This window comes from Sus scrofa, chromosome X (genome assembly GCF_000003025.6).
Source record: "Sus scrofa isolate TJ Tabasco breed Duroc chromosome X, Sscrofa11.1, whole genome shotgun sequence".
In the NCBI taxonomy this organism is placed as follows: domain Eukaryota; kingdom Metazoa; phylum Chordata; class Mammalia; order Artiodactyla; family Suidae; genus Sus; species Sus scrofa.
The window spans coordinates 18,691,067-18,716,336 of NC_010461.5; the positions used below are offsets into that span (position 1 = coordinate 18,691,067).

A 25,270-nucleotide genomic window follows, 5' to 3' on the forward strand; every position below is an offset into this window, starting at 1 on the left:
TTATTTGTTAGCACTTCCAAGGAAAGATTCTGGGGGAAAGAAAGCAAGAGAATGAGCTGCTAGCCATTAACCAGTCCAACACTCTTACAGAGTGTTGGTTAGAATGCTTTATTTAAACCAAAGTTTACTAGGAAGGATAGTGGGGAAATTTCAAGCTGGTTTAATTGAGGAAGTGGTGGGTAGGAAACTGCTTGGAAGACCAAAAGGGTAATGCGAGTGCTCTTTGATATTGTGCCAATGAAGGGGACAATTCTTCTTGCCCTGAGAATCAGCACCATTTTCCTGGCCCCAAGGTAGCATCAGCTTGCTCTTATAGATATATTCAGAAGGGCACATGTGAAATTTTGTGTGTTTATATGAGCTAAAAAAGCATTTGAAACAGGCTCGGTGGATTAATAATATCATTTCCTGACATGACTTGAGACTCTACATTGGCTTCTCCATGTGGGTTTTAAAACCCCCAAATTATGTCCTGCCATCTTGATTGCCAAGGCAATTATATAAAATTGTTTACTTTTTCCAATTTTTTATTACACAGAACTTTAGGTCTTCCTGGGAAAAGTATTAATGCTACAATATGTGCTTTCCTATTAGAAGTAATAAAATAAACCACAGATATTTCCCTATTTTCCATAAAATTCCAAGAGGAAAAACATTTAGAAAATATAGACTGTAACTGAAGGATTAGACTGAGCATACATGATTAAAACAATCAAAAAATATTTGGGCAGGAATATGTTGTTTAGAGATCACTGTTGGGTTACAATTTTTCTCTGGATTTAAGAGTGAAAAAGATGAGTTGTTATGCTTTCTTTCTCTGCTGAAACTGAGTTTCATTTGGCCACATTAATATTTGTACAGTTATTTTTCCATTACTCATGAAATACCATACTCAGCAATAATCACACCTGCTTTTTTATGAGCATACATTTCCCCTGACAAGTTTTATGAATTCACATATGTTCTCAGAAACTTTTTATGATGCATTAATAATATGTTTGACAAAGCACATGCTTTCAAGTATAATTATTTACCGAAATGATCCTTTTCTACAGCCCCCTCTCAAACTGCCTACCTAAATGATTCATTAAAAACAATTTAGATAAAATTGAAGTGAGAGGCAGAGCAAGATGGTGGAGGAGTAAGAGGTAATGCCCACCTTCTCCCACAAACACATCAAAAAACATATCAACTGAATGCTGGCAGAAGAACTTAAACCTCTAAAAAGGGCAAGAAACTCTTGACATAACTGGGTAGAACATAAGAAAAAAAGAGAGAGAAAAGGAATCAGGATGGGGCTAGCATTCCCAAGAGGGAGCCGTGAAGGAAAAAAGGAACCCACCTCCTGGTAAGCCACCTAACTGGCGAAAGATTGCCTGAGTCCACAGGACCTCAAAGTCACCAAGAAAAACGCAGCAGCTGGACTGAGAACAGCAAAGCAGAGTGAGAGCTGTGCAGACCATCTGAACCACCACCTGGACACCACAACCTGAGATGCTTGGGAGGGGGCTGGCCTCAGAGGTCAGTCCTGGGGAGAGAACTGGGGATGGCATGAGGGGCTAAGGAGCAGTGGACCATGGGCTAAAGAGGGGAACGCCACAGCAGAGGGAACCTGGGAGAAGATCGGGACCTGTAGGAGAGGCATGGCATCATTTTTGGGGAGGGGAGAGGAAGAGGGGCAGGCCGCCATAGGAAACTCCCTGTTCTGGAGCATATGCATGCCCGTGGGCTTAGAGGGCAGGGCAGCTCTGCAGAGACTACGGACAGCCAAGAAGCCTCTTGCTCCTTTAGGGGAGATTAGGCACTTCTTGTGCAGGCTACTGGTGGCCAAGTACCTATTATGTGGCATAAGGGCATAAGGGGGCTAAGTGTGATGTGGTGCCTCTTGTACAATCCACACGTGGCAGGGACAGACTGCGGCAGTCTGTCATAGAGGCCAGAGGGAGGCGTGGCTTGCCACCACTGGGGGCCTGTGAGTGGGCTCCATCAGCGACCCCAGTCACCTCAGGGGTTGGCAGAAAAGAAAAAAAGAGGGCATTGCAACCAAGCACCATATGCTGTTGCTCTCACTCCCCTGGGAACATACCCACCCTGCAGATGCCACTGCCAAATGATCTAGGTGATGCCTAGACACTTGGTTACTGTCCCTTCCCAAGACCCTACAACTAGGAGCAACTGATGTAGCACCTCCTGTGTGGGCTAAGTGGGACAGGGTGCTTCTTGCAGGGTCTGCAGGCAGCAGGGGCAAATTGCCACAGTTATCCCTGATTCGAGAAGTGGGGGTGGCCCACTGCCATTGGAGATACCTGAACAAAATCACTTGCAGCCCCATTCACCTAAAGGGCACCACAAAGAAGGGCATTGTGACTGAACACCACCTCTTGGTACTCTTGCACCCCTGGGAACACACTCGCCCTGCTGCTGCCACTGCCAAACATTCCAGGCAGTACCTACACGCCTGATCTCTGCCACTTCCCAGGATCCTGCAACTAGGAGCACCCTGTACAGCACCTCATATGTGGGCTAAGTGAGACGGGTTGCTTCATGCATGGTCTACAGGTGGCAGGGGCAAACCACTGCAGTTATCACTGACTCTAGAGATGATCATGGCCCACTCCCACTAGGGGTCCCTGAACAGGAACTACCTGTGGTTCCAATCATCTCAGATGAGGGCACTGCAATCCAACACAAGCTGTTGTTGCTCTCACTTCCCTGGGAACTCATGTACCCTGCTGTTGCTACTGCCAAATGCTCTGTTCACCTTGTAGATCTGCCTAGTGCTCATTACCACTTCTCAGCCTCCTCCAACTAGGAGTAGCCTGTGCCACTTTACTGCAGGTCATTGCTGCTATTGAGAGCCCAACAACCAGACACTGACTTCCGGCCCTACCCAATGCCTCTGTCTCCCTGAAAACACACTGAGAACCCTGGGAACAACAGCCTGCTCACACTGAAGAAAGAGACAGCAAAGATTCAAACTCCCACCAAAAATAAATAGTAACCCCCCAAAAAATTACAAAGGGCTATTCTTGCATAGAAATAGACTTACAAGATTATAGTTTGGCTTCCCCAAACTCACAGAAAAAGAAAAACATAAGCAAGATGAAGAAGCACAGAAACCATTCCCCATTAAAGGAACAGAAGAATTCACCTAAAGCAGTCAACAATGAAACAGACCTCTGCAGTCTGACAGACATTGAGTTCAAAAGGGAGGTATTGAAAATACTGAAGGAATTAAGAGAGGATATGAACAGTAATGCAGATTCCTTTAGAAAGGAACTAGAAAATATAAGGAGGAGCCAAGAAGAACTAGAAAATTCATTTGCAGAGATACAAACTGAGCTAAAGGCACTAAAGAGCATAATGAATAATACAGAGGAATGAATTAGTGATGTGGAAGATAAAATAATGGCAATCACCCAATCCAGACAGCAGACAGAAAAACCAAATGAAAAAAAACATGAAAGCAATATAAGAGACCTATGGGAAAATACAAAGCAGGCCAATCTATGCATAATAGGAATTCCAGAAGGAGAAGAAAAAGAAAAGGGGATTGAAAATATATTTGAAGAAATTATGGATGAAAACTTTCCAAATCTAAAGGATACTGATATCAAGATACAGGAAGCACAGAGGGCCCCAAACAAGCTGAACCCAAACAGGCCCACACTAAGATATATTAATAATAAAAATGGCAAATGGCAAAAGTAAAGATAAAGAGAGGATTCTAAAGGCAGCAAGGGAAAAGCAATGCATTAATTATAAGGGAACCCCCATAAGGCTATCAGCTGATTTCTCTACAGAAACACTGCAGGCCAGAAGGGAGTGGTAAGATATATTTAAAGTTCTGAAAGGAAAAAATTTGCAACCTAGAATACTCTATCCAGCAAGAATATCATTTAAAATAGAAGGGGAAATAAAGAATTTCTCCAACAAACAAAAGCTAAAAGAGTACAACAACACTAAACCCATTCCAAAAGAAATACTGAAAGGGCTTCTCTACATTAAAAAAAAAGAGAGAAAAAGAAGAATTAGGATGGAGGAAACCACAATTGGAAAGCAGTCATTTAAATAAGCCAGCATACAGATCTAAACATGAAGATATTTAAAAAAAGACATAAAAATCATAAAATGTGGGGAAGGAAAGTAAGAAAATATTGATTCTTTTTTTTATTTTAATAATGTGTCTGACCCTATATGACTATTAGGCAAAAGCAAGCAGATGTAGGAAGCACTTAACGTGCTTAAAAAACAGGTAAACCACAAATCAAAACCAAAAATTACATTCATAAAACTGAAAAGAAAAGGACTCAAGAATAAAGTAAATGGAAACCATCCAACCAAAAACAGAAAACAAAGAAAAGAGAAACATAGAATTAAATGGAAAACAAGGTTTAAAATGGCAATAAATACATCTTTATCAAGAATCACCTTAAATATTAATGGACTGAATGCTCCAATCAAAAGACACAGAGTGGTAGATTGGATAAAAAAGCAAAAACCTTCAATCTGCTGTCTACAAGAAATGTACCTTGGAGCAAAGGACACATATAGATTGAAAGCAAGGGGATGGGAAAAGGTATTTCATGCCAGGAGACGAGACTGGAAAGCAGGAGTTGCAATACTCATATCAGACAAAATAGACTTTAAAATGATGGCCATAAAAAAACACAAAGAAGGACGCTATTTAATGGTTAAAGGATCCATTCAAGAAGAGGATATTACAATCGTCAATATATATATGCCCCTAATATAGGAGCACCGAGATACTTCCAACAAATACTAACAGACATAAAAGGAGAAATCGATGGGAACACAATAATAGTCAGAGACTTTAACACCCCACTCACATCAATGGACAGATCCTCTAGAAAGAAAATCAATAAGGCAACAGAGATCCTAAAGGACACAATAGAAAAGTTAGACTTGACTGACATTTTCATCCAAAAAAAAAAAAGAAAAGTTAGACTTAACTGACATCACATCCAAAAAAAAAAAAAAAATCAGAATATACATTCTCAAGTGCACATGGAATATTCTCAAGAATTGATCACATAATGGGGCACAAAGCTAACCTTAACAAATTTAAGAGTATAGAAATTATTTCAAGTATCTTCTCTAACCACAGTGGCATGAAATTAGAAATCAACCACAGGAAAAGAAATAAGAAAAAACTTACAACATGAAGACTAAACAACATGCTACTAAAAAACCAATAGGTCAATGAAGAAATCAAGAAGGAAATTAAAATATACCTTGAGACAAATGATAATGAAGATACATCCACTCAAAATCTGGGGTGCCACAAAAGCAGTGCTCAGAGGGACATTCATGGCAATACAGGCCTTCTTCATAAAAGAAGAAAAATCTCAAATCAACAACCCAACACCTAAATGAATTAGAAAAACAAGAACAAACAAAACATAAAGTCAGCAGAAGGAGGGAAATCATAAAGATCAAAGAGGAAATCAATAAAATATAGATTCGAAAAACAACAGAAAAAAACAATAAAACCAAGAGCTGGTTCTTTGAAAAGGTAAACAAAATTGACAAACCTCTGGCTAGACTAAGAAGAGGAGAGAAAAAACCCAAATAAACAAAATTAGAAATGAAAAAGAGAAGTCACAATGGATATTACAGAAATACAAAAAAAAAAAAAAATGAGAGAATACTATGAACAATTGTATGCCAACAATTTTGACAACCTAGAAGAAATGGACAACTTTCTAGAGACTTACAGCCTGCCAAAACTGAATCAAGAAGAAAGAGATCAACTGAACAGACCAATCACTAGAAATGAAATTGAAGATGTCCTAAAAACACTCCCTACAAATAAAAGTCCAGGGCCAGATGGCTTCACAGGCAAATTCTACCAAACATACATAGAGGAACTGGTGCCCATTCTCCTTAAACTTTTTGCAAAAGGGTGAAGAGGAAGGAACACTCCCAAAGATATTCTATGATGCCACCATCACCCTAATTCCAAAACCAGACAAAGATACCACCAAAAAAGAAAACTATAGGCCAATATCTTTGATGAATATTGACACAAAAATTCTCAACAAAATTTTAGCTAACCGAATCCAACAACATATCAAAAAGATAGTACACCATGACCAGATGGGATTCATCCCAGGTTCACGAGGATGGTTCAACATATGCAAATCAATGAACGTCATACACCACATTAAAAAAACGAAAGTCAAAAACCATATCATCATCTCAATAGATGCAGAGAAAGCATTTGAAAAAGTCCAACATCCATTCATGATCAAAACTCTCACCAAAGTGGGTACAGAGGGAACATTCCTGAACATAATCAAAGCCGTTTATGACAAACCCACAGCAAATAGAATACTCAATGGAGAGAAGCTGAAAGCCTTCCCACTAAAATCTGGAACAAGACAAGGATGTCCACTCTCACCACTGTTATTCAACATAGTACTGGAAGTCCCAGCCACAGCAATCAGACAAACAAAAGAAATAAAAGGGATCCAAATAGGAAGAGAGGAGGTAAAATTGTCACTGTATGCAGATGACATGATACTATACATAGTAAACCCTAGTAAACCCTAGGAACTCAACCAAAAAACTACTTGAACTGATCAATAAATTCAGCAAAGTAGCAGGTTATAAGATTAACATTCAGAAATCAGTTGTATTTCTGTATATTAACAATGAAATGTAAGAAAAGGAATACAAAAATACAATACCTTTTAAAATTGCACCTCAGAAAATCAAATACCTGGGAATACACCTGACCAAGAAGGTAAAGGACTTATATGCTGAGAACTATAAAACATTCATCAAGGAAATTAAAGAAGATGTAAAGAAACAGAAAGATATTCCATGCTCCTGGGTTGGAAAAATTAATATTGTAAAAATGGCCATACTACCCAAAGCAATCTACAGATTCAATGCAATCCCTATCAAATTACCCATGACATTTTTCACAGAACTTGAACAAACAATCCAGAAATTTATATGAAACCATAAAAGACCCAGAATTGCCTAAGCAATTCTGAGGAAGAAAAACCAAGCAGGAGGTATAACTCTCCCAGACTTCAGGCAATATTACAAAGCCACAGTCATCAAGACAGTGTGGTACTGGTACCAAAACAGACATATAGACCAATGGTACAGAATAGAGAATCCAGAAATAAACACTGACAGCTATGGTCAATTAATTTTTGACAAAGGAGGCAAGAACATAAAATGGGAAAAAGACAGTCTTTTCAGCAAGCATTGCTGGGAATCCTGGACAGCTGCATGCAAATCAATGAAACTAGAACACACCTGCATGCCATGCACAAAAATAAGCTCAAAATGGCCCAAAGACTTGAATATAAGACAAGACACCATCAAACTCCTGGAAGAGAACATAGGCAAACATTCTCTGACATCAACCCTATGAATATTTTCTCAGATCAGTCTCCCAAAGCAACAGAAATAAGAGCAAAAATAAACCACTGGGACCTAATCAAACTGACAAGCTTTTGCACAGCAAAGGAAACCAAAAAGAAACCAAAAAGACAACTTACAGAATGGGAGGAAATAGTTTCAAATGATGCACCTGACAAGAACTTAATTTCTAGAATATACAAGTAACTTATACAATGCAACATCGAAAAAGCCAACCACCCAATGGAAAAATGGGCCAAAGACCTGAATAGACATTTCTCCAAGGAAGATATACAGATGGCCAATAAGCACATGAAAAAAATGCTCAACATCACTGATTATTAGAGAAATGCAAATCAAAAGTACCATGAGATACCACCTCACCCAGTCAGAATAGCCATCATTAATAAGTCCACAAATAACAAATGCTGGAGGGGGTGTGGAGAAAAGGGAGCCCTCCTGCACTCTTGGTGGGAATGTAAGCTGGTACAACCACTATTTGGAGGTACCTTAGAAATCTATACACAGAACTACCATATGACCCAGGAATCCCACTCTTGGGCATATATCAGGACAAAACTTTCCTTGAAAAATATACATGCATCCGCATATTCATTGCAGCACTATTCACAATATCCAAGACATAGAAACAGCCCAAATGTCCACTGATAGATGATTGGATTAGGAAGATGTGGTAATATATACACAATAGAATACTACTCAGCCATAAAAAAGAACAAAATAATGCCATTTGCAGCAACATGGATGGAACTAGAGACTCTCATCCTTAGTGAAATAGGTCAGAAAGAGAAAGACAAATACCACATGATACCACTTATATCTGGAATCTAACATAAGGCACAAATGAACCTTTCCACAGAAAAGAAAATCATGGACTTGTAGATTAGATTTGAATTTGCCAAGTGGTGGGGGAGGGAGTATGGTGGTTTGGGAGCTTGGAGTTAGTAGATGCAAACTATTGCCTTTGTTATGGATTATCAATGAGATCCTGCTGTTTAGCATTGGGAACTATGTCTAGTCACTTAAGATGGAGCATGATATCTGTGAAAATAGAATGTGGTACATGTATGTGTAACTGGGTCACCATGCTGTACAATAGGAAAAAAATTGTAGGGGGATATAACTATTTATTTATTTATTTATGTTTATTTATTTATTTTTTGTCTTTTTGCCTTTTCTATGGTCACTTCCCACGGCATATGGAGGTTCCCAGGCTAGGGGTCTAATCAGAGCGGTAGCCACCGGCCTACACAATAGCCACAGCAATGCAGGATCCAAGCCACGTCTGCAACCTACACCACAGCTCACAGCAATGCTGGATCCTTAACCCACTGCGCAAGGCCAAGGATCTAACCCGCAACCTCATGGTTCCTAGTTGGATTCGTTAACCACTGTGCCACGACGGGAACTCTGGGGATATAACAACTAAAAAAAATTAAATTAAAAAAAGATTTAGATATGTAGATGACTATGCATGCATGCGAACTCACAGGAGGCAAGATCCTTCCTTACTCAACCTACCAATGATATATTTAGCCTGGGAACCTACATAACAGAATTCAACAGGAAAAATAATGTTTGGTTCCATATTAGAGAACAAACAAAAACCCCTACTGTTTTATCTAAATAATTAAGAAATTCAGTCCTTTTTTAAAAATTTTGGGAGTTCCCGTCGTGGCGCAGTGGTTAACGAATCCGACTAGGAACCATGAGGTTGCGGGTTCGGTCCCTGCCCTTGCTCAGTGGGTTAACGATCCGGCGTTGCCGTGAGCTGTGGTGTAGGTTGCAGACGCGGCTCGGATCCCGCGTTGCTGTGGCTCTGGTGTAGGCCGGTGGCTACAGCTCCGATTCAACCCCTAGCCTGGGAACCTCCATATGCCGCGGGAGCAGCCCAAGAAATAGCAACAACAACAACAACAACAAAAAGACAAAAGACAAAAAAAAAAAAATTTGTTATATTTATACAGTAGTCATTTCCTGTCTGAATTAAGAACAAAACTGTTGATTCATTACATGAATTTATATGAATAAGCAAATAAATTACTACCAATACCCAAATTCATTTTAATTCCTGTAGAATATTAACAGAGTTGTAGAGGATGGGAATCAGAATGAAAAAATGTTTTACTCTGTTCTTTTTCCCTCCTCACAACACAATCTGTTTTAATGATGTTACTGAAGAAATAAGATATGCCGAATTTTTTGAGTATCAACTGATGTTTTAAAATACATAAAATATATATGGTAAATAATGCTTATTTTTAATGGATGAGTTTTAAAACACAGTTTAAAAGTATATTTTAAATTTTGCAATATATCCTCAAGTAAAATAATGCATATTGCAAAAATTTTGTCAAAACTCTAAACAATCAGTAATTATATTTTAATGTAACTCATAAATCTTGAGATTTAGATTTCATGATCAACTTAGAAAGAAAGACATTCAAAATAGAAAAGAACATCTACTCAATGCCTATATCTATTCAATATAACTGTGAATTTAAAAAAGGCTAGAAGGGAAACTGGTTCTTAGTCATTATCTCTAGTATGACAAGTTGGGATATTCAGATAATTTTAACAGGGCTCTTCCTTTGGAAACCAGACATTCACACTGTCCCAATGGCTCATAATGGGGTGTACAGTTGAGAAAATATACAAAAAAGTATTATTGTAAAGAATACAGTTCATCAATTCATAATCATACCCTAACCTACATAATCTAGCGCTATAGCCATGACCTCCCTCAGCTTTATCTTTGTCACTGCTGCCCTTAGTACTAATTTGAACAGATTTTATCTCTTTGGGATAGAGTGGTGAGCAGGGAGCACACTGAATCACTGTGATATGTTATATGTTTTCTAAGGAAGGGCCCCAAGGGTCTCCCATGTGAGTGTAACAAATCCTATATGAATGTATCTCACTTTGCATGTTTATGTGCATTGCACACACATGCACACAGCAACAATTTAGCATGAAGCAAATTTTTCAACCTGATATAAACTCCCTTGGTTATTTAGGCTGCCTCTACTGCATGACAAAGATTTTGAAAAGGTTTGAAGACTTTATGCAAAATATTATCTACTTATAAATGTCTTACATTTTAGTCTATATGAAAGGGAAGCAAGAGCAGTTTGTAAAACTCTCTGAATATAGGTTTTAACAATAAATATAAATAAATAGCTTCATTTGGGTAAGAGATACGTTCAAGACATGACCAACTGTGGTATTCTACAAAGTACATCACTGAGTAGTCAGATCAAAATTTACAGCAGGAGAAATCCTAGAATATTTGTGCCACTAGGTTTGCATTGACCTACAAATATAAAACCATGGTGTAGACTTCCACCTTTTTATAGCCCGGTAACTTTGGCTTTTGTCTCCACTGGATGAGAACCAGTACACTGGTAGAGCTCCATAAAGCCTACTACTGGAAATAATTTAAAATGTCTAAGTCAATGTGACTTTATTTCACTTGCCTAATGACTTCCTCTCGTCATACAACCCAAACAGGTATGTATTCACATTACTGAGAGGAAGAAACTATTTATTTACACAAAGGAGTAATTTTTGCCCTTCTAATTAATCAGCATGAGCCAAATGTTTAAAAGGTTTCTTTTGAAACCGTGCTTTTAATTAACATTCACATTTTCTAAATTAATCATTGCTGACCTTTACATTCAGGATGTCTTAAAGACATGTTTCAAATAGAAAAAAAGAATTATCCCATTCAGAAAAATCTATTATCTATGTTTCTTAAGTCTTTGATCACTGCTTTTCTCCTATCAATGCATAAAATGTCCTAGAATTTTGAGCACCAGATAAAAGTCCCTGAACATTATCCTCATATCTCTATAATATCAAAATTAATAGTGACTTACTAATATCATACAGTTTGCAAAATATGTGCCATTCCACATATCATATAACCTGGATTTTCCTTCAGGAAAACAGTAGCATACTCAATTTCAGAATATACTCATGACTTTCTTTTAAAAGATGGAAGCATTATAACTGTTAGGGGAATCTGAATGTGGGTGGTTTACATTGAAAATCAAAGCAGAAATTGGCAGAACATTGTAAATCAACTATAATAAAAAATTAAAAAAAAGAAAATCAAAGTAAGGAGTTACCAATGGGAAATACTTTGCAGTGTACTTCAAGGATTCCATGGAACTAATGTCATCTTTCTTTAAGAAATCATAACTCTGGGGAGACTCAAAGATAGAATATTGCCCAATTTTACAATGAGAAAGAAAAGCTTTTCTAACAGATAAAAAAGAACACTGTCTATGATATGTACAGACAGGGACTTAGAGCATCATTGATGAACTACCAATTTGTGAGGCACATAACTTTTATCATCTTACAAAGCTCTGTTATTCAACATCTTTTTGCCTGCGGTACTGAAGGTAAATGCTCTTCTAGGAGTAAGCCAGTGCTCCAGAATCAGACCAGTGATGTCCAGGCAGGCTGCCAGGGTGGGCCAAGTGTCTCATCTTGAAACTTTGGCCCTGTATGTCTGACTCTGCTTCTTGAACTCCCTTATTCTGAGACTTATACTTCTGTTCTCAATGGTAGAAGCCTAATTATGTTCCTTTTTTTCCTCCCTATGTCAACTTGGATCCTATGCTCCCTATATTTATCTTGCTCTTGATATGTATTTTATCTTAACCTGATCATAGAATTTAAAACATGTTACTGCTTCAGCTTGAAAGAAGCAACACTAAAGTTCTAAAGTTGATCTAGTCCTATCCTTTTTTTTTTTCCAAAAAACAGGGAAAAAACTATAACCCAGAGAATGTGTCTTTCTGAAGGTCATACAGCTAGTTTGAGAAAGAGATGTAATTCCTTACAGCAAAATTTCACATAGTGTCCCAACTCTATATTCAAATGTTTTCTTTTTGTTAATGAATTTTAATTGTCATTCAGATGAATTAACCCTATTACAGCTATTTAAGGGGAAGAGTGAGAACTTTGGTCTACATTCTTCTTACATACATACTCACTATGAACTATATGCTGGAGACTTATAAAGCACATGTCCCTGAAAACTGTAAGTGAGACAAGCTAAATATATGACATCACAGAGAGACATTCCCCCTATGTAACCATCCCTGGGTATGTAATTAAGACTGTATCAAGTGAAAATAAATTTCAGGGAGGACCAAGTTAGAGGGCCAGAGTGGTTGTGAGCAGCAAACAAATTTTAATCTGGGAGGAGTGCAGCTTAGAGGCTGGTTGAAACAATTAGCAAGGTCTTCTAAAGGAGGTGTTCATGAACAGCTTAAAATGTCAGCAAACATATACATAAAAATACCACTGAAAAACTACATAGATACTACTTTTATAATGGAAGAATAAGTTTTATTTTTCTAATATGTTCTGGTTTAGAGAGCTTACTGTATTTCCCCCTGTTTCATTTAAGATGAGAAAACTGTAACTTATCTTCTTGCTGAATGAGCCATGAAAAATTTTATAGACAGTTTATAGATAGGCCCTGAGTCTTAGATTATTACCGTAACTGCCACGAAGGCATCTGCAATTCCTAGATTTCTCAGAACTCCTGCTGTAACCCACATACCACATAGTCTTTGTTACTTCTGCACTGAAAAATCCATAGAGTTGTGAGAGATTAGAGTTATTTCTTCAGTAATTATTCACGCCCTCTTTTCCCTACTTTATAGGAGGAGTACATTCCCATGCCCCATTGATGGTGGACTGGGCCATATGATTTGCTTTAGCTAATGGTATGTTGGCACATCTGACTGTGCTACTTCAAGATTATGGCTTAAGAGACATTGCTGGCTTTGCTCTTTTCTCTGAGAGATTTTTGCCTCGATCACCTTCAGAATATGCACAGGGTGCCCTTTGGTACAAGACTGACACACAAGTGGACGAGGTCTGTATCAAACTCAAGGCCTGGAGCCAATCCCAGCTGAGCTCAGCCTACATGAGCCAAATTCTAGCTGAATAACAGAGAAATCAATTCTTACTGTAAGCCCCTGAGATTGTGTGGTGAGTAGTAGCACTAGCTCACTGATACAATGGTTATTACACGTTACTCTTTGTTGCTCCATAAATCTTTGCTGTTTTTCCATTTGTATATACTTTGCCTTCCCATCAGATTGGAAGACATTTTGTGCAATTTGATACATGCTTTTTCTTTTTTTTGGTATCCCCAAAGTGCACACCACTGTAACTACTCAATATATCCTAGTTTCAGAAGCAAGTGTTTCCCCAGTACTGCATACTGGAGTAAGGTTTTACTGTACCACTGATAGATCTCAACAAAAAATGTTACATTTCAGCAGCAATCTCAGAATGTTTTAGGAGTGCAAAGGCTAAGCAACTCAACAGGGACAGTCAGAAGTATTGAGCAAGTGGAGAATCCTTCAGATGGGGGCATTGCTGGCATTTTAAAGACATTTTTCCATTCATGGTAGACCAAATTTCACACATAAATGAAAAGGCCGTTTTTCTCAAGGCAAAATAGCTGATTTTAGTAGCAAAAGGCCTGAAAAACCCTTTATGGAGAGAGTACTTTTTCCCATTGGATTTCTCTATGAATCTGGTATTTAGAGCTACCTCAAGGCTAAGAGCTGATATATTTACCATTACTGTTCACAAAAGGGCATAGATCAAGCAGGGCAACCACAAGGTGACCTTTACTTGTGCTCAGTCCAGCCTTACCCACACATTTATAGTAAGACACACAGTCCTGGAATTTATTCTGTCTTCCCTGAGGTAGGAAGGTCAAGGATCTATGACAGAGCTAAAGGAAACTAAGAGTGTGATGAGAGGAAGAGAAACAAGGGCACAAGTGGGAAGAGATGGCATTTGCACACATGTGAGCTCTGTAGAATCCAGACAGAGCTAGAGACAGAGCACTGAGTCAATGTTGTGCTGTGCAAGTTCCCTGCCTGAAACAGTGTTCTCATCCCCAAATCGGAAATGAAGTTTCCATTTCCACTTACTTTTCAATGCCTGGGCAAAAAGTCAGAGGAAGACAACTTAAAGTTACTTTGACACGTGATCTAATCTTTGCCATTTCTACTGTCTATCAACCCAAAATGTAAGGCAATAATACATACCAATGTGTACATGTCATATATACCACACACTGTTAGTGTTAGAAAAAATTACCAGCTAGTTATGTGAGGTGAATTTTCTTTATTCATCTGAGAAATGGCTTAACATTTCCAAGTAACACCAATTCTACTATGGGCTGATAGGCTTTTAAAGTATTCAAGATCATTTTAAAAATCTATTAAGGGAGAGGGTAAAGAAATCACAGAAACTCCCAAATTGTATCTATCAGTGGCAGCAGATGTGTGCTTAGCCAGTCTATTTGAAAAGATTTAATTACATCTCTTTCTTACCTTGCATGTCTGAATCAATTTGACAGGCCGCTTAAAGCAATGGCTGTCTAAAGAACAAACTTCCTGAGGCTGGTGAAGTAAGTCCCCCTAACAGTAAGACTTATTAATAGCACATTAATGATTGTCAAACCTACGGCTCAACAATGACAAAACTCTGTGGGAACTTACCATATTATTTCTGTGTCACATTTTTAGCTTTAAATGTTTGCCTGTTCTCTTCCTCGTAACTTTGACATGTAAAATCTTAATATGTCATCTTGGGAGCACTCCTAGTTAAGAGCCCAACCAGCTTAAGGAGGGAATAAAGGCTGAGAAAATCAAATAAGTAATCTGTTTTGTTTTTGGGCTATTGCTAACTTACCCTATGTTAGCATGCTATTTTTCTTTGGAAAAGAGCTAAAATAAACAAACAAAAAAAAATGAGCACAGATTCTCCAGGGCTTGAAACAAAAATAAGAACAAATCCTAAGGAACTTAGATTACAGAGAGGTAAAGTTTTCATTTAAAAAAGAAATTTAAACTTTTGGGATTTGATAATATTTTAGCTCTTGGCTTTTCACAGTCATTTGTCATGCTTGCCTAGAGACACTATTAAGGGTAGGTAGAAATGTTTCAGGATATTGTGTAAGCTATGGAAAATATTTGCTTATTAACAGATTGTTGGAGTTCCCATTGTGGCTTGGTGGTTAACGAATCCGACTGGGAACCATGAGGTTGTGGGTTAGATCCCTGGCCTTGCTTTAGTGGGTTGAGGATCCAGGGTTGCCCTGAGCTGTGGTGTAGGTTGCACACGCAGCTCGGATCCTGCGTTGCTGTGGCTCTGGCGTAGGCTGGTGGCTACAGCTCCGATTCGACCCCTAGCCTGGGAACCTCCATATGCAGAGGGAGCGGCCCTAGAAAAGGCAAAAAGACAAAAAAATAAAATAAAATAAAAAAGAAAACAGATTGTTGCAAAGTTTGTACACGATTCTTTGAGAATATTTATACTTTTTCTAGTATCCTATTAGTTTTGAAACATGAACTGTGTTTCTTGTCATTGCTCCCATGGGTACTTGGAATCAGAATTTGTTGAAAAGAGGCATCACAGCTTCTTTTCTATTCAAGTTTTTCAAGTTCAGGAATGAGGGGAAGTCTGAAGAATGTGGCTAGGCTGGAAATCAATGGAAAACATGTTATGGTTTTACAACAAATCAAGTAGCAGAGATTTGCTTTGTGTTTGGGAGTTCATCTACACTCTCAAAAAATGTTCCAAAATCCAGTTAAAGCAATTGAAATAAAGTCTTTGCTGGAACCCTCTAGAAAGAACACATGGCTATGTCACACGGCTCTCACAAATGAGTAGGCGAGATCATCTTAAACCTTAAACCCTGTATTTTAAAACGCATGCCAATTGCTCTGATTCTTGCCATTAACAACTTCAGAATTAGCTTACAGATGTTAATCTCCAGAAAGCAGTGACTTGGCTTGTGTGTGGAAAACACAGGGAAGAAACGTAGCCTTTTACTTTTTTTTTTTTTTTTTTTTTGCAGCTGAACACAAGTGAACTAGGAGCCCCAGCACCATGTAGGAAGTAATACCATATTCATGGAATTCAGAGAAAGGGTTTGAAAGAGGCTGGAAATAAACTTTGAAAGTATAAAAGCTGGAACCTAAAATGCTGAAAATTTCTTTGGCCACTTAAAAAATCATATAAACCAGTACACAGTTTCAAATCAACAACTTGGTGTCCAAATTCTAATATCTCCATTTTTTCTGCCCAATTCCAAATAATAATAGGCCTGGATATAAAACTGGAATAGGCCCCAAATATAAGAAATTGAGATAGAAAAATAGTGTAGCTGTTTATAGTAAAGTTAAGAAGTAGTCCCTAAAATATGAGTCATTTGTTTTATATTATTTAAAAAAATCCTCCAAACCTAGTAGCAAGGACTGCTGTATTTTTGCCTATAGTTTTAAGTGGTATAGTGTTTTACAACATGATGTAATTCTGCCCAGAAATAAGGGAGAAGGGAAGGATCATAAAAAAGGCTAAACTGGCCAGAAAGAAATGCCCTGCCACCCTTCCACAGTAGAAGACAGGTGAGGTAGATAATTCTAATCGTGACTGGTCCCCAAGTCATTTTTATTTGGCTTGGAATTACAAACAATGCAGCCTATTCACAGTTTTATAAAATGATCAAAAAGAAAATATCTGCTGTCATTAACTCCAGTGGCAGATAATCCACATAACAATATTTAGTGGTCAACTTGTTTATACCATATGCTCCTGTATCATTCACTGATCACCTCCTCACATCCCCACCTCCCCAAATGTATAGGAACGTGGCTTTCTAAGACTAATTCTAAGATGGCTTTTCATCATAATGGTTAGGAAGCAGGAACAAAGAACAAATGATGGGTTACATGTTATTTCAGAAAAATCCAGTGCTTTAAGTTATAGTGCTTGAAATTCAGGCACCTTCAGCTTAACATAAGAAATTTTCTTAGAGACAGTCCTTACTTGACTACTTTTGAAATGACATACTTCCATTTCACCCACCTTCTCAAATAATGGGGTGTCTCGGCTTATATTTAAATTCATTTTATTCCTCTTCAGTTCTAAGGCAGCCATACAACTCTTGTGATAACTCCGAAGGGCTCTATTTTCAAAATCTCTAAACCTGAAATCACTGCTCACTAGAGAGTTCTCTTTCTCCACTGCTTTCACTTCCTCACAGAAAGTTCTCTTCAAATATCTCCTCCCACTTCAATTAGATGGCTGACAATGAATATGTCCTTGATTAGAACTTCTCACTAATTTCCCATGACCAATGGGATAAAATATGAACCCCTTAACAAGGAAGGCAAGGCTCTCCATTGATCTAGTCCCATTAACCTCTCTAGTCTCACATCCTGCCTTCTACTGAGTTATATTACATCCAGTTTGTTTTTGTTTTTGTCTTTTTAGACATCCACGGCATATGGAGGTTCCCAGGGTAGGGGTCGAATTGGAACTGAAGTCGCTGGCCTACACCACGGCCACAGCAATGCAGGATCCAAGCCGTGATTGCGAACTACATCACAGCTCATGACAACGGCAGAACCTTAACCCACTAAGTGAGGCCAGGGATCGAACCTGGGTCCTCATGGATGCTAGTCAGATTCGTTTCGCTCAGGCATGACAGGAATTCCTACATTACATCTAGTTTATGGTGCAAGCTATTGCTAATCTTCTAAAAGAATATCTCACCCTTTACAGTAACACGCTAAAAGGCATTGTTTCCTTACTGCGTTGCCAATGGAAACTGACCTCTCAGCCTTGGGATTCCAGGTCCTCCATATCAATTCCAGGATTTCACAGCCCTACAATGGGAATTTTAGTTAATGCTAACTCTGAACTTTGGCATTAAGGGCAAGGATGAGATCAGAGGTAGGGATCATGTGACCCCAGCTACGAGAAGGAAAAGGCAGACTATAGGGTGGGGACCTGTTGGGACTGACACTGCAAATATTTTCACGCATATACCTCATGCATCCTTTGTGACATAGACATTTTTTTTTCATGAGCAAACTAAGACTGAGTAACTCCCCCAGAATTACAAAGCTTATAAATGTCAGAGGCAGGTTCCAATGCTAGGCATCTTTCAATCCAGAGCTCCCTCTTATTTCTGACAAACACAGCTGCCTTCTAGTATTTACTTCCACATTAAATGTTTCTTCCATCACAATCCTACTTACATTTCCAGGTCCAGACAATATTGATAAAGACTTCTTTGAATTGTCCAACAATATATGGTCATTTATTTCTTAGAGAACTATCTACATAAGATGGACATGGTTTGTATCTTTGCTGTCCAGGGTGGTAGCCACTAGCTACAAACAGCTACTAAGAACTTGAAATGTAGCTAGTAAGACTGAGGAACTACTTTTAAATTTAAATGCAATTATAATAACTAGCCACATGCTGCTAGTGGCTCAGTGGCCCTAGGTCTCTGCCATTCAAAAGTAGTAAATCAGCATTGGCATCACCTGATTATCATCTAATTAGCTATGCTAAATCTCAGGCTCCGCCTCAGAACTGCTAAAGGAGAATTTCAAACAAGCTCTCCAGGTGATTCGTCTGCACTTTAAAGTATGATAAACATTGCTCTAGAGCATTTGTTAGCAATCACATAGCTTTTTTAAAAAAATCATATTTCATATCATTTTATAATACAGGCTCCTGGAGGGAAGGAAACACCTTATTCAGATAGCTAAATAACAGTTAGTTGGATAGCACGTACTTTAGAAACAGAATCTATCTGGTCTTTCTTCTGTGGCCAGGCCCTGGGAGCCCTTTAGGTCACGTGCCCGTCTGCAAGCTTGGTTATAGGCTCTGCAAGCCATCAGATGGGAAACCAGAATCCTTTCGGCCACTATATGACCCTTGCAGTGTAGACCCATGGAATCTTTTGCACACATGCCATCTGTCCTTTCAAGGTCCAGGATGTCTTATGGCTGCCATCCTGCCTCAGCTCCAACTATAGGGTCTCATGTGGACTCTTTCTGTAGGCTCACCAGGGAAATGTAGCTTTTTGCGGGCATCAGCCTGATAGCTTGGGAAATCCTGGCTCTCTTCAGCCACTGTCAGCACCTTGCAGTAGTCTTGAGGGTACTTCTGGGTACCTTCTAGGAACCAGCCAACTGTAGCACCTGGATTCCAGATATCTTTGGGCTGCTAGCCTTCTGACTTGCAGGATAACTGAGTGGACATTTGGCTACCTTTACTGAACTGGCACTGGTGCTTGGAGAACCTACCAGTTACCAGACTGACCTCCCCTGGGATCCTGTAAGCCACAAACCTGTACATGTACTAGGGAATGTGGCTCCTTTTGCTTACTGTATTATCTCCCTGGTCCACCTAGAAAAACTACCCAGGCACCAGCCTGAACTTGTGTGCTATGGTCCTGATTGTTCTTCTGGCTTTCATGGGCCTTCCCTTCAGGCCATTTCGCATGCAGAGCACTGTCACACCAGGGACCTATCTGGTCCTTGTCCACCACTACCGTCCACCACTATCTTGTCCACTTTTCTGGGATTTTTCGGCCCACAAATGTGCCTTCTTGCAGGAATCAATGGCTCCTTTTGCTCATCATAGTTTTCTCAAGGTGGTGCACAGAACATACCTTCTGGCGCCAGTTCTGGTGGTCCTCCAAGACTTCACCTTCCCCCTTGCTGGGGAAATGGAGCATTTTTCACCCACTTTCCCTCCAGTACCTAACCACATGATAGGGTTTTGGGGATACTTGAGGCCATCGGCCTGATGGTGTTCTGGGAGAAATGTGGTCTTTTTGTCCACCATGACACCTTGATGATGATATATTTTGCAACTTTCCTGGCATTGGCTAGGCTTAGCACTAGGGTTCTGGTGTACTCAGGCCATCAGCCTCTGGTTTTGCTGGGGAAACTAGAGCACTTTCAGTCTCTTTCCCAGCAGTGTGATGACTCTTGGCAGGGCCTATATGGCCATTAGCCTACTCTCCTGCTGAGGTTTTGGTGACCCTTTTGGCCACAGTTTGGCTTGTGAACTGTAGAACTATGGCTGCTGTAGACTACCATGGTATCTTCTCAGGGGTGTTTTGGAAGAACTATCTGGGTGCCATCTTATCCCTGTGCCAATGTTCCAGTGATTTTTAAGCTCACTTTCCTTCTCCATGCTGTGGCAAAGGGTGAACTTTCAGCCCGCTTCCCTATACCACACTAATTCTCTGAGGACCTCTCTGGTTACTAACCTGCCAGTACCCTTGGATTTCTGAGACCTTTTGGGCTACAAGCCTGCCTGTTTATTAGGGAACTGTGGCTCCCTAAGGTTATACCCTTTACTCACTATGGTGCCCTGGGGCAACTGTCCAGGCACCAGTCTGTCTGCATGTTATGGTTCCTAATGTCCTTCAGGCCATCAGCTTTCCCTGTTGCTGAGGAATCAAGATTGCTTTGGGCTTCCTTCCCAGAAGTGCGTTGATTCTCCATAGAACTGGAGGGAGAGGGGACATCTGGTCATCTGCCTACCTACCACTTGATCCCTATGCTCTCAAGCTTCCCCACGTGCTGGGAAAACCTGAACCTTAGCAGCCACTGTCCTGTCCTCATACTGGTACCTCTGGAGAACAAGTGCTTGCAAGTGTGCTAGGGTTCCTTTTGTTCGCACACTTACCAGCCTTTTCCCTTGGAGAAGTGGGTAAACTTTTTGGTCACCTGCCCTCTGTGTGCAGATGCTTGATGGGGGTGTTTGGGGGGTAGGCTAGTTACTCCAGGGATTCCTTGGGTCATAGGCCTGCTTATGTGCTGCGGAACTATGGCTCCTTTCCTCCAGAGTCTTACGCTCGCCTTGATCTCCCTGGAGAACCTTTCAACCACCAGTCTGCCCCTGTGCTGTTTCCAGTTGTCTTTCTAGACATCAGCCTTCCCAGTCACTGGTAAACTGAGAACACTTTCAGCTGCCTTACCTGCAGCTCACAGTTTTCATGAATGCCTATCTAATCACTGGTCTGCCTGCCCTCTGGGTTTTCTGGGATACTTTTGGTCACAAGCATGCCTGTGCGATAAAAAATACTGTAGTCCATTCTTCCCATAGTTGTATCCTCCTTCTGGTGCCTTTGGGGGAAACTTTCCTGCATCATCCTGTGGACATGCTATGGTTCTGGCCTCCCTTATTGCTGCAGAACCAAGAGCACTTTAGGTCACCCTCCCTGCATAGCACTGATGCCCTGAGATCCCATCTGGTCATTAGCCCACCTGGCCCCTAAGATTCCTGGGATGGTTAGGGACACAAGATGGCCTATATGCTGGGAAATTGTGGCTCCTTTTGTTTACATAATTTCTTCCTGATGGTGCTATGGAGGGACCCTCTGAACACCTACCTACCCAATGCTATGGTTCTGGTGGTCCTCAGGCCACCTGTCTTCCTGCTTACTGGGGAAACAAAGGTACTGTGGGGCCATTTTCCTTTAGGTACAGTGGTATCCTGGTGACCCTTTGGCTTTCTTACCTGTTCTGTGCTAGGTACTGTGGTTCCTGTATTCCTTTTGGCCATCAGAAAATGGAGAAAACATTCAGCCATCTTTCCTGATGCCCTGGGAAAATATAAAATGGTACAGCCACAGCTGAAAATGGTTTGGCAATTCCTCAGAAAGTTAAGCAAAGAGTTACCATATGACTCAGTAATGTCATTCCTAGATATATGCCCAAGAGAACCAAAAACATGTCCAAACAAAAACTTGTACACAAATATTCATAATGACATTATAACTATAACTCATTATAGTGAAAAAATGGAAAAAAAATGAAAACTAATGGCTGGATGAAGAAAATATGGCATGTTCATACAATGAATATTATTCATCCATCAGAAGGAATGAAATATTGATACAGGCTACAGTATAGATAAGCCTTGAAAACAGTAGATGAAGCCAGGCACAAAAGGTCAGGTATTGTATGATTCCATTTACGGTAAAATCCAGAATAGGCAAATCTGTTCAGGAAGAAAGTGAAACAGTGATGAGGGGATGAGGGGAGGGGGCAATTATGAAGAGACATAATTTCTTTTAGAGGTGATGTCAATAGGCTGGAATTGGATAGTGGTGATGGTTGCCAACATTGTACTTATCAAAAAGCCCTACTGAGTTGTACAGTTTTAAATGGTTAAAATGGTGAATTTTATGTCAGGTAGATTTTTATCTTAAAAAACACATATAATGATATACAAACACACACACATATGTATGTTCATTCATTCGTTTATTCCAGGATCCCAGCTCAGAAATGCATTGTTTTAAATAGCTTTCTATGTGATTTTAATGGATATGTTCCATGGATTAGTGTTTAAGCAGCAGAGTGAGAAACCATGGATCCTAGGATAAGTGCTTCAAGCTTACTTTCTGAAAATAAAAGTTGCTGCTTACCAAGGGCAAACAAATCACTTTTTCAAAGATGTGGGTGAAACATAATGGTTTTCACAAGATCATTCTGGAATTTCTTTTTAAGAGGATATTATAGGACTGAAAGCCACACAGTGTCAGGGATCCCTGTGGAACAGTATAATCTACTGCTGCTCCCCCACTGGCCACTTGGAAAAGCAGTGTTAGTTGAGTGCTCTTTGCATATAAAAATAATATCAATCCCACTGTAGTTTCTGGCTTGGTAAGAAACTTAATGAAGCACCAATGGAATAGAGTAGGAGAAAGCCAAAAGAAAAAGAGCAGGGTTAACAAATACCTCTGCAAATCTTCTTCCACAATCCTGGACTTGGCCCGTGAGTAACAACTCTTCTAAAAGTGCTCATTCTGAGAGATTACTTCAAAGTCACAGCTGTAATCAGTTAATGAGATCATGCAACTGAAGTTCCCATGGTTTACGTCAACAAAAGAAACATTATCCGTGCAACTTCAATTGCCAAAAGGACTGTATTTGGATTCTAAAACAAAGCAAAACACTCCTGCATTATCAGTATAAGAAAATGGTCACAAACACTGGCTAAATCTAATATACTTGGTTAACATAATGTTACACCACACACAAGAAAATCTAATATTTTCCCCATTTTATTTCATTTTACAGGACACACAAAAAAATTGTTCTCCAGTTGCTTCATTTGCTGCCATACTGTGTTTCAAGCTCCATTTTGTTAATCTTCAGTAGCCACCTTTTACAGCCGCATTTTTGTCTTAATTTTTTCAAATAGTTATAAAATGCTTAATGTGTCCTCAGCTCTGGGGATATGAAGACAAAAACAAAACAAAACAACCAAAACACCCGATTCCTGTTTCCAATAAACTGCTACCAATTAACAGGAAAGCATAGAAGGCTGTAGTGAATTAAGAGATGAGATTGTTTAGTTTTTCACTTTTAGGGAAATTTCTCAATAAAGTCATTTTTATGAATCTTAGTTTTGAGATAGTAGTTTTAAAATGTATATTCTAAAGTTCAAAACGATTTCTTACTATTGCTTCCCACCCCACCCAGACTGCATGGACAGGCCAATGTTGGGATTGCAGAGGGGAGTCTGTTATGGTCCTAAAAGTGGATTTAATGCTTTTTGATTGTTGTTGTAGGGACAGCAAGAAGAAGGGAAGAAACCTATTTTCAATGATTTTTTACTTGTTTCCTATTTTTAAGCTAAACCTTTTATTTTCCAGCTGTAGTTATGTCAATAACTAAAATTTTAAGAACTCCAACCTCTTAGGTCTGTATAAGAAAAAATGTTGTCCCCAACTCCCTTGTCTTTTGCTGTTTAATAAGGCCACGATGCATTTTTTTTCCTTATGTATTTCCTCCCACTCAAGATTAGTTGTGGAGTAGCAGGATGGTCTCCGCTTCTTGGCCGAGAAGACCTAAAATCAATAATGCATCTTAACTGACACCTTAAAGAAGATACTAAATAGGGACTGTAACAATTTACTACAAGAATAACCCACTACAGTAAATCAGGGCTTATCTCAGGAATGCAGGAATGATAAAATTTAAGGGCATTCATTACTATAATTATGTTGACAATACAATAGCTGCAGGAAGGCATGTGCTAAAATTTAACATTTAAAGGTATTTTTAAATAAGGAATGGAAGGTTTTTCCCTTAATATATATATATAATTAATAGTCCTTATCATAAACCTGTCATCATTATAGTCAATAGAAGATATCTTAGAGAAAGTCCCTGTAAACTCAAGAACAACAGTAACAAATATCTGTGTTCATTGCATTTATATAGTAGCATTTTGGAACTTATTATTACTGTAGTAAGCCATGTCAAAGAAATAAGAATAAAAGTAAGTAATACATACAATTTTTTATTTTGAAGTGATTATACTCCTAAAAATGTAAGGCATTCAGCTAAAAATAACAATCTCTAGTGTTAATGAAAGCTTAATCAAGGTAACATGATATGATACATACTCAGAAGTCAATAGTACACACTGTAACTTTATAAAAAAGAGAAACAAAACATAATTTCAAGAAGGCCCATTGAACAGAAATATAATGCCCTTAAGAGCAGTAGGAACAAACCCAAGAAAAGATGTAGAGGAGCTCCCATTGTGGCACAGTGGAAATGAATATGACTAGTAACTATGAAGTTGTGGGTTCGATTCCTGGCCTCATTCAATGGGTTAAGGATCCAGCATTCCCATGAGCTGTGGTGTAGGTCACAGACATGGCTCAGATCCTGCATTGCTGTGGCTGTGGTGTACACCGATATCTGTAGGTCTGATTCAACCCCCTAGTCCGGGAACCTCCATATGCCACAGGTACTGCTCTAAAAGACAACAAGCCAAAAAAAAAAAAAAAAAAAAAGGAAATACGTAGAGGAGTTGAATAAATAAAACTGCCAAATTTTACTTGTTCATTGAAAAGAGGACTTGAATAAATGGCAAATTATGACATATTACCAGATGTAAAGACTGAGTATTTTTTTATTGTTCTCTCCAAGTTATATTTTAGATAACCTGCAACTCAATC

At 39.1% G+C, this 25,270-nt stretch overlaps 1 long non-coding RNA gene across 1 annotated transcript in view; it reads right to left on the minus strand.

The window, feature by feature from the left end:
- The window catches only part of LOC110257826, a 98,506-nt gene extending 73,589 nt beyond the window's left edge, over window positions 1-24,917 (minus strand). Inside the window, exons 1-2 of the long non-coding RNA XR_002340834.1 lie at window positions 23,034-24,917; window positions 21,808-21,892 (exon numbers count right to left, since the gene is read on the minus strand). This is a non-coding gene — a long non-coding RNA (uncharacterized LOC110257826). The remainder of the gene's footprint in view (window positions 1-21,807; window positions 21,893-23,033) is intronic.